This window comes from Hordeum vulgare, chromosome 1H (genome assembly GCF_904849725.1).
Source record: "Hordeum vulgare subsp. vulgare chromosome 1H, MorexV3_pseudomolecules_assembly, whole genome shotgun sequence".
Classification (NCBI taxonomy): Eukaryota; Viridiplantae; Streptophyta; class Magnoliopsida; order Poales; family Poaceae; genus Hordeum; species Hordeum vulgare.
In genome coordinates, this window is record NC_058518.1 from 211,309,972 (window position 1) to 211,319,180 (window position 9,209).

General features: G+C 44.7%; 1 long non-coding RNA gene across 1 annotated transcript; it reads right to left on the reverse strand.

Annotated features, from left to right (window-relative positions):
- Positions 1-1,482: 1,482 nt before the first annotated feature.
- On the reverse strand, positions 1,483-3,965 carry LOC123428836. Its single transcript, XR_006622601.1, has 3 exons — positions 3,566-3,965; positions 3,310-3,473; positions 1,483-2,494 (listed from the first exon to the last, which is right to left on the reverse strand). It is a non-coding gene; the product is annotated as an uncharacterized LOC123428836 (long non-coding RNA).
- Between the last annotated feature and the right edge of the window lie 5,244 nt (positions 3,966-9,209).

Below are 9,209 nucleotides of genomic sequence, written 5' to 3' on the forward strand. Positions count from 1 at the left end.
GTCAAAGGCAACGCCATGGCATGCCAAAGGCATGCTCTAAAGCGTGTCATAGTGTCCAATTACACTGTTGCTCGAGCATCCCAAGGCTCCCAACAGCCCAAGGAGGCATGACCGTGTCGCCCGATACCACCTCAACATCTGCAAGATGCTACACGGTCATCCTCTTATCCGTCTATACATCAACCCTCCCGGGCGTGTCCATAACCGCCCGGTTCGGCTAGTGCTTGTCCTCATACACACGGGCACCAGAGCCTCGCCTAACTCTCTCCCCCTTCCCCGCGGCCAGGCCACCTGCACGAGTATCACAAAGCATCACCTTATCCTTCCTTTGGCCACCTGAGCTGTCCATGGACGTTTGTGGACTTCATCCATGGTGAGCCTCGGCCTTGCCATATAAGGATGCCCGAGCTCCCCACTGCACTACTCTTGCGGTCTCTCCTCCCTAATCATGTTCCGCTACCAGCCTACCACCTGTTATGTCATGGTTTTGTCGCAAGAGATTTCCTCATGCAAGTACTAAGTCTAGGATCCATCGCAACTAAATGGTAGCTTGAATGGGGTTGGTCGGAATTGAGAGATGTGAGTTTTACCCATGTTTGGCCTCTCATGATGGAGGTAAAATCCTACATCTCACTTGATTTCTATAGATGAGCATGGTCTCACTTACAAGGGCGCTATTTCAATGGCTCTTTCTCGAGAGCTATGGAAACATCTGTCTCGAGACCTCCCAAAACATTTGTCCTAAGAGTCCTCAAAACATATGTCTTCACACTTGTTTGTCTAAAACCTATCCTTCTGATGACCTAGGGACTACCTGTCCCAGGGGTTACAAGGGATTCTGGGTTATATATACCTGTAGTCGTAGTTCTACTCTAAGTCCTCCATGTCATCAAAGTTGGGGTTCTCCAACTTGTATCTGGACTCCTGGAAACCAAGACTTGTCTCTCCATGTTAGGACACATTGTGGGGACCCTGAGTCATAAGTCGTGATCACCGAATGTACGTGCACAGTGACTCCAGAGATCAATGCTCACTGAACACACATAAATTGAATAACAAGAGACTTACATCCTTTACGGACCGTTTTTCTCAAATATGGCCTTTACAGCCAAGTCTTCGTATATTTGCAATAGAAAACAAATTCATCGATAGCGTGAACCCATGCCATATGCCTTTACCCTACACGCATTATGACTGGGAAGCATGCTAGCTCGCATGTACGCCACCAAGATATTCTTCATAATATCATGTTCTCTCATGCTTGTCGAATAAAATAATCAATGGCAAGCCAATGAGTACTTTGAATGTACTAGCAAGCAAATTATGTTTGTAACGAGTCAATAGAAATGTGTGATATAGCACTAAGTAGGTAAGTTGCAGAAAGCTAGTTTTTAATACAGTGACATGCTCAATCAACTTGTAAAAACATGCATCATGGGATTGCACATATCCACATGAACAAGTTACAGATGTCATCATAAGTAGGGGTTGAACATCTCAACTTCATTTATCATGTCAAGTCCTCTGACTTGGCTCAAGTATCATCGTTCACATACACACACACACACACATACACACACCAAGTTTTTGAAAACACTTGGACATAGTTTAACAGCACCACCCAACTATCCTTGACCGCGGACATGGCTATTCAAATGGTTTTACACTCTGCGGTGTTGCACACTTTCCCACAAGATTCGGGAAACTTCCATGTCAATCCACGACTCACGGTATTTTTCGTACCCGAGGTAAGTACCCGAACAATTCCTTTACCATGAAGATACTAACAAAGAATCCACTTGTTGGTGCCATCCCTCGTGATGTACATCACAAGTATCATCCATGAGGGCATGCATTGGCGTGCCTGATATCTGTAAGAACAGCCCAAGGTTGTCCTTTTCGGTATGATCCCATATTGAGAGTGTCTGCTACTAGTAATGCAGGCTCTCAGCAAGTACCGACCACAGTAATAAAGAGGGGCCCATCTCATAAGGCGTATTATGGTTGTACATGTAAGGTTGGAACGGTCGACAAATCTTAAATCTAAGTTGTTTCAAAACCACACACTCATTTGCCTCGGTACACCACTTCTTTCTCAAGTGGTTACCTAGATCCACATCATCTCCCTCGGGCATTAGTGGCACCCGAGGAAGTTTTCAAAAAGTCTTTGAAATAATTTCTTTTGTGATACCATGCATATTCCCAACCCATTAGCGTAGCAACTACTTGCATCCCAACTACTTTCCACCCGCACAACCCTCATAGGAAGGTAGGGTCATGCTCAGTACAAGTATCAACGAGGAGTTAACGGAGACAACCCACTAATGTGGTGATCGATGCAAGCATGATTCATATGCAAATAAGAAAAGTGCCATATGACATGCATAAAAAGGTTTCAACTCATGGTCAAGGGGTTGCTTGCCTGGTTCAGCAAAGTCTTCGAGGTCTTCATAAGCTTCTACTCCAACTCTGAGCACTCCGTCTACTTCGCCAACTATCGTCAGAAACACCCACAATAAACAACACAACAAGCAGAGGAATAAAAGTCTTCTAAAATAAGAGTTTTGTTTTTCTAGGATACCTCTGGTCACAAGAAATATACCTAGAGTGGTACTACTTGAGTTGGATCAACAAGGAATTTTAAAAGGTAAAAATGGAGGGATAATTGATTTTATGAGAAGTATATAGAAAATATTTATATAAAAATGAGTGGATGCACCTATTAAAGAATACGTGATTTTAGAAACATTTAGGAAGTGGTTTCATTGGATTTGGCATTGGGATGAATATTGTAGGGATTTTCTATTATGTAAAAAATGGTAAAGGAAGCTATTTATTTGGACCAAGCAGAATAAGTCATATGAAAGATGTTGACTAAGGCTATTTAAATAGGTCGTAATATTTAGAACATCTAGAAATTAGAATCACTCCATTTGGAGTTAATTTGCATGCTCTAGTAATTTTACAAAGCAGCTTTGGGTGGCTGGGATTTCAATTTAAATTTGCATAGGGAAAAATATTGTGGTGAAAAATTATGGAAATTGTTCCTTTAAATAGTAGGGATTTTAGAGGAATATTGTAGTTGCAATCATTTAACTTGGGCCAATGTTTAAATCTATGGCTTTTTTGCAATATTCTAGAATTGAAAAAATGCATTGTTTGTTGTGGGCTGAGACTGGCGCCAACCGAGCCGACCCACGGGCGAAGGGGTGCACGTTTCAGACAGTGAAAACAGAGGGAGTGGAGGGGATCATAGGTGGGGGCACATATCATCTCCCTCCTTTGGCCAGATCGGGGGGAAGAGCTCACCGACGACGCCATAGGCATGGCGGGGCGAAAGGGGGGCACCGGCAAGCTCGAGGTTGAGTTGTCATTCCGTCGGTGCCGGAGTTGCTTGCCGGAGAGCATGGTATCGCTGGTGACAAGCAACCACGGTGTAGGGTGTGGGGAGGAGCTCGAACGAATCGCTTGGGCTTGCAAAACGGCACACATGAGGAGGGTAAAGGGATCAAGGGGCTAAGCAGGTCCCATATTGGGGAAGAGAAGCGGCGGAGAAGGTACTCACCCCGTGAAAGCCGACGACCAGAGGTGGCAGTTCTCGGCTCGATTCCGAGCACCGGGAGCTCCAGGAAAGATTGGGTGGAGCAGGGGGCGATTTGGCTTGCTGGGAACAGAGGAAAGTAGTGAGGGGGCCTCGAGAGCGCCCCTTATAGTCTGGCGCCGGAGCACCGTGGCCGGATCCCATGGCCGTGGTATGGGGTTCTACTAGAGGCCACATGAGAAGGAGAGGCTGAGTCGGGGTGCTTGTGGGGTTGGTTCACGTGCGAGGGAGGTGAGAGGGGAGTGGAGCAAGGTCAGAGGTCTCATGCGTGTAGGCTTGGGGTTAGCCAGCTTGAGCGGCCAGGCGCGTGTGTGAGTGAGGCAAGAGGAGTGACAGAGAGGAGGGGGCAAAAACTAGCCGTGTCATGCAGGGTGAGGGGCTCTGGCAGGCGTGCTGGGGAGGCGTGAGGTTGTCGGGGGGAAGGGATTGGGCACCGGCTACAATGCGCAAAGGCACCATAGCACGCTCTCGAGCGCCCTTTTGGCATATGCCACGACATGTAATTTGCTTCCATGGCGTGTCCTAACATGACCTCTAGTATCTTGGGGAATCTAAGAGGTGCAAATAAGGTGCAAATGGACAAGGGGTGCTCTAGAGGTGCCTTAGGGGAGAATGAAACTGGAGGTAAAGAAGTTTTTGTCCGGAGGGGGTAAATGGAGGTTCTACCCCTCCCATAATTGAGCGATGGTCATGCAAAGGTTACTGAATGTGAGGGGTAACTTGGATGAGGTCTCGTAAAATTTTGAGACCATGGAGAATAATAAATGGTTTAAAACAGGTGTTTTTATCAAATTACCAGAAGGTGTTTGATGTAGCTTTGGGTAAGTAAATGGAATCTACTTGCCCTAATATTTAACAGGATCAAATGTTAAGTGAAAATGAGGTTGATCACCAAATTTGGGATTTGGTGATGAAAGTTTCTAGTGTAAACTTTATAAACCATAGAAATGGACAGGAATGGGTCTTCCTAGATCTGGTCATGCTTAATAATTCTCCTAAATGCACCACTTTGTGTTGTTGAATTATTTGGGCATTAGAGCATACCCAAAAAGTTTGGGTCCAATTGGAGAAACTTGGCAATGCAAATATTCCAAATTCTAGAATTCAGGAGAAGGGATTATGAGGTGATTTGGACAAGTGAATTTTTCTTCTTGATGCACCACTTGGTATGGATGCATTATAAGATGATGATAACATGTCCCCAAAGTTTGAGAATAATTGGAGACACTTGGCAATGTAAAGTTGCCCAAGTTTGGATCTCGGTAGAGAGGGTTTTGGAATATTTTGGTGAATCAAATCAATTTGGATTGATATGAAACTTGGCAAGATCATCACATATATCATGTGTGACATGCTAGAATTTTACTAGAATTATTTGAGAATATTTCTTATAGAAATATTTCAAATACTTTAAATACACAAAAAGGTGTTGAAGGGTTTTGTCCAAAATTTTGAACATGACAATGTGTTTAAACTCTTTTACATGGAAAATGTATGTCCACTCTCTTTCCATAAATTTTCTCAAATATTTTTTAAGCATAAAAATAATTTTTCCTTACAAAAGACCATGTGTGGCCTCACAAAAAGGAATTTAAATAAAATAAGAAAATAAATTTTAAAATAATAATTTTGTGGTTTTGCGAAGTCTTTGTGATGATAGGATCTAAATAAAATATTAGGGGCAAAACATCTTCCCTAATTTGAGGGCTTGTAGTACAAACCTCATTTCAGGGGGTTTTGAAAAGTTAAATTAAATAAAAGCTTTTTGGTAAAAATAGTAGTTTTTATGTTTTTTTTTAGGTCCGATACACATGGTATGGGCATTGGGAAAAGATTTGGAGCAAGGAGATGCGTCTTGAGAGAAGGAGAATTTTTGTGATTTAAAACCCACACAAGCAAACAAGCAAATAACAATCAATTCGAGCACCACAAGCACACAAAAAGTATTAAGTGGTCCTAGTTTTTGAGCTATGTTAACTTAGTCAAGAAAGGCAAAACACTTAGTGTGAGAGACCTACCTCTTTACAAGAATCTCGTCCCCGAGATTCCTAGGCCACGCGTTGAAGAGATATAGAAATTCGGGTTTTAGGTAGCCTCGTTCCCGTGTTGCTTCTTCTTCAATGTGATTCCTCCATCGGAACGTGAAGTGTTTGATGATACAACTTCGAATGCTTCACTCGGCTTCGTCTGAGGGTGAATAGGGTTCTTGAAATATGCTAGCCTTCGTTAGAGGTTGAGGGCTTAGTGAACAAGGTTCGGGCAAGGGTCTGGCCTGTGTGTGTATTCCGAAGTCAAAATCCGTGGCAAGGTAGTGTGTTTCTATGCTGGTCCGGGGGTTGCTCATGCTGGTTAGTGACATCTCGATGTCTCGTGTTAGAATAGAAGGGTCAACGTTTTGGCATAGCCTTCCATGGATAGGGAAGTCCTGGGCTTCCTTAAAGTAGGTGATCATCAGTCACAAGTAGTATTCAACCTTGAGAGTGTCGAAGCGTGTCAAAATAGACTTTCTCATCAAGACCTTTTGCTTGAGTAAGTTGCCGAGGTATTTCTTCATTCGCCTTTGGCCATTTCCTTCGTTGTCACGGACGCACATTTCCAGCGTGTGTTTGAGGTTTGATCTTCTAGCCTCTTAGTACCTAGTCAAGGAAAGTTTGGATTGAGTATCATCCCTAAGACTAAGGATGTGTTTGGTTGAGATTTTGAAGCCAAGCTCTAGCTTTTGGAAGCTAAATCAAACCGAAGGGTGAAAAGGAGAAGCTTCTTCTGCAAAAATTACATCTTCTCTGTACTGTATTTCTCGCACTGGTGCACCACCAACTTTAGCATGGTGTTTCTAGATGTCCCCTTGAAACATCAAAGTACATTTACCCACCATGACACTCCCAAGTCATATCCTTGCTCTCTTTATTTTCTCATAGAATCATAGGAAATGGACAAACGCTCGCGTCTTGCTTGACCTGTGCAACTTAGGAGCCTAGGGTTTGCCCACAAGTCGCCGGCTCCCGCTGCCGTCCGTCGACATCTGCTGCTGGCTGCCGGCGTCGAACGTCGTCGCTTCCGCCCCTGCTTCCATGGGTCACTCTGTTCTCCCTCCTCCCTCTTCCCTATGCCCCCCTCACACCGTGGCAGTGGTCGGCCGGTGGTTCGATGGCTTAAGTGGTGGCGGGCGAACGGTCTGACGGCTCCGGCATTGGAGTACCGGTCCTTCTCCTCCATACTCCTACCTCCCTCTTCCCCGCTTTTCCTCCTATGGTGCGGGTCAGGACGTCGGATGCCTCCTCAATCTCGGGTCCATGAGGGACGGGGATGGTCTGGCCGGCGCTGATGAACTGGGACTCCTTCCTCCTCTTCCCTCCCTCTAGCCTCCACCACTCATCGGTATCTATCATGTTCCAAATTTTCTCTCTATTCATGGATACTATTCACATTAGGGTTAATATCCATTTGTATGTAATATGCAACATGAAAGTATAATTGTTGAATTCATTTGTGTTAGCCGTGAATTGTCTGAATTGTCATACTTTTCCTTTGCAAAATGGTCATTCTATTGCCTACAAATGTTCTTCACACTATTTTACAGTCATGTTACGCACAAAAATATTGACTCCCAGCTCACTGTCATTACAAACAATTCATAGTCAAATCTACAGTTTCATAATTGTTTGAGAGCTTGCATCCTTTCCACAACTGAAAGTTCACAACAACTTTTTCACAACTCACATCTCAGAGCAGCCTTTACAAAATCAGCAGCCCAACCAAACACAGGCTAAGTTTGGAGACTTTGTATTAGAACGGGCTCTACCAACTAGGAGATTTTTCGAGGGGTCGTAGATGAGTTGGCTACCCAAAAGTATAGGTTAGCCGTCCAATCCCCAAGTTTTGGGGCTTCGCAAGTGGGGTGAACCTCCCTTTCATAGGGTTTTCCCCATGATCCAGCCAGGACTCACGTCCTTGATTGGACCAAAAAGGGGCTCTTTAATTTCTCTTGATGTCTAAATGATTCATTGTTCTTGAACGTCGATGCTTCTTGACATAGTCTCGCTGATGTAGCTAGCAACCACTGGTGGTTGACTTCAATTGCTTCTTCTTCATCATGGCTTGTTAGCCGTGGTGGTTGGTCATCTTGTTTGGATTAGATTTGTTGGAATTATGCCCTAGAGGCAATAATAAATATAGTTATTATTATAATTCCTGTATGAAGATAATCGTTTATTATCCATGCTATAATTGTATTGAATGAAGACTTATATACATGTGTGGATACATAGACAAAACACTGTCCCTAGCAAGCCTCTAGTTGGCTAGCCAGTTGATCAAAGATAGTCAGGGTCTTCTGATTATGAACAAGGTGTTGTTGCTTGATAACTGGATCACGTCATTAGGAGAATCACGTGATGGACTAGACCCAAACTAATAGACGTAGCATATTGATCGTGTCATTTTGTTGCTACTGTTTTCTGCTTGTCAAGTATTTGTTCCTATGACCATGAGATCATATAACTCACTGACACCGGAGGAATGCTTTGTGTGTATCAAACGTCGCAACGTAACTGGGTGACTATAAAGATGCTCTACAGGTACCTCCGAAGGTGTTCGTTGAGTTAGTATGGATCGAGACTAGGATTTGTCACTCCGTGTGACGGAGAGGTATCTCGGGGCCCACTCGGTAATACAACACCACACACAAGCCTTGCAAGCAATGTGACTTAGTGTAAGTTGCGGGATCTTGTATTACGGAACGAGTAAAGAGACTTGCCGGTAAACGAGATTGAAATAGGTATGCGGATACTGACGATCGAATCTCGGGCAAGTAACATACCGAAGGACAAAGGGAATGACATACGGGATTATATGAATCCTTGGCACTCAGGTTCAAACGATAAGATCTTCGTAGAATATGTAGGATCCAATATGGGCATCCAGGTCCCGCTGATGGATATTGACCGAGGAGTCACTCGGGTCATGTCTACACAGTTCTCGAACGCGCACGGTCTGCACACTTAAGGTTCGACGTTGTTTTATGCGTATTTGAGTTATATGGTTGGTTACCGAATGTTGTTCGGAGTCCCGGATGAGATCACGGATGTCACGAGGGTTTCCGGAATGGTCCGGAAACAAAGATTGATATAGGATGACCTCATTTGATTACCGGAAGGTTTTCGGAGTTACCGGGAATGACGAATGGGTTCCGTGTGTTCACCAGGGGGGCAACCCACCCCGGGGAAGCCCATAGGCCTTGGGGGTGGCACACCTGCCCTTAGTGGGCTGGTGGGACAGCCCAAGAACGCCCTATGCGCCATAGGAAGAAAATCAAGGAGAAAAAAAAGAGGAGGTGGGACAAAGGGGAAGGACTCCTCCTTCCAAACCTAGTTGGATTCGGTTTGGAAGGGGAGGACTCCCCCCCTTGGCTCGGCCGAACCCCTTGGGGTCCTTGGACCCCAAGGCAAGGCTCCCCCTCTTCCCCCTATATATACGGAGGTTTTAGGGCTGATTTGAGACAATTTTGCCACGGCAGCCCGACCACATATCTCCACGGTTTTACCTCTAGATCGCGTTTCTGCGGAGCTCGGGCGGAGCCCTGCCGAGATAAGATCATCACCAACCTCCG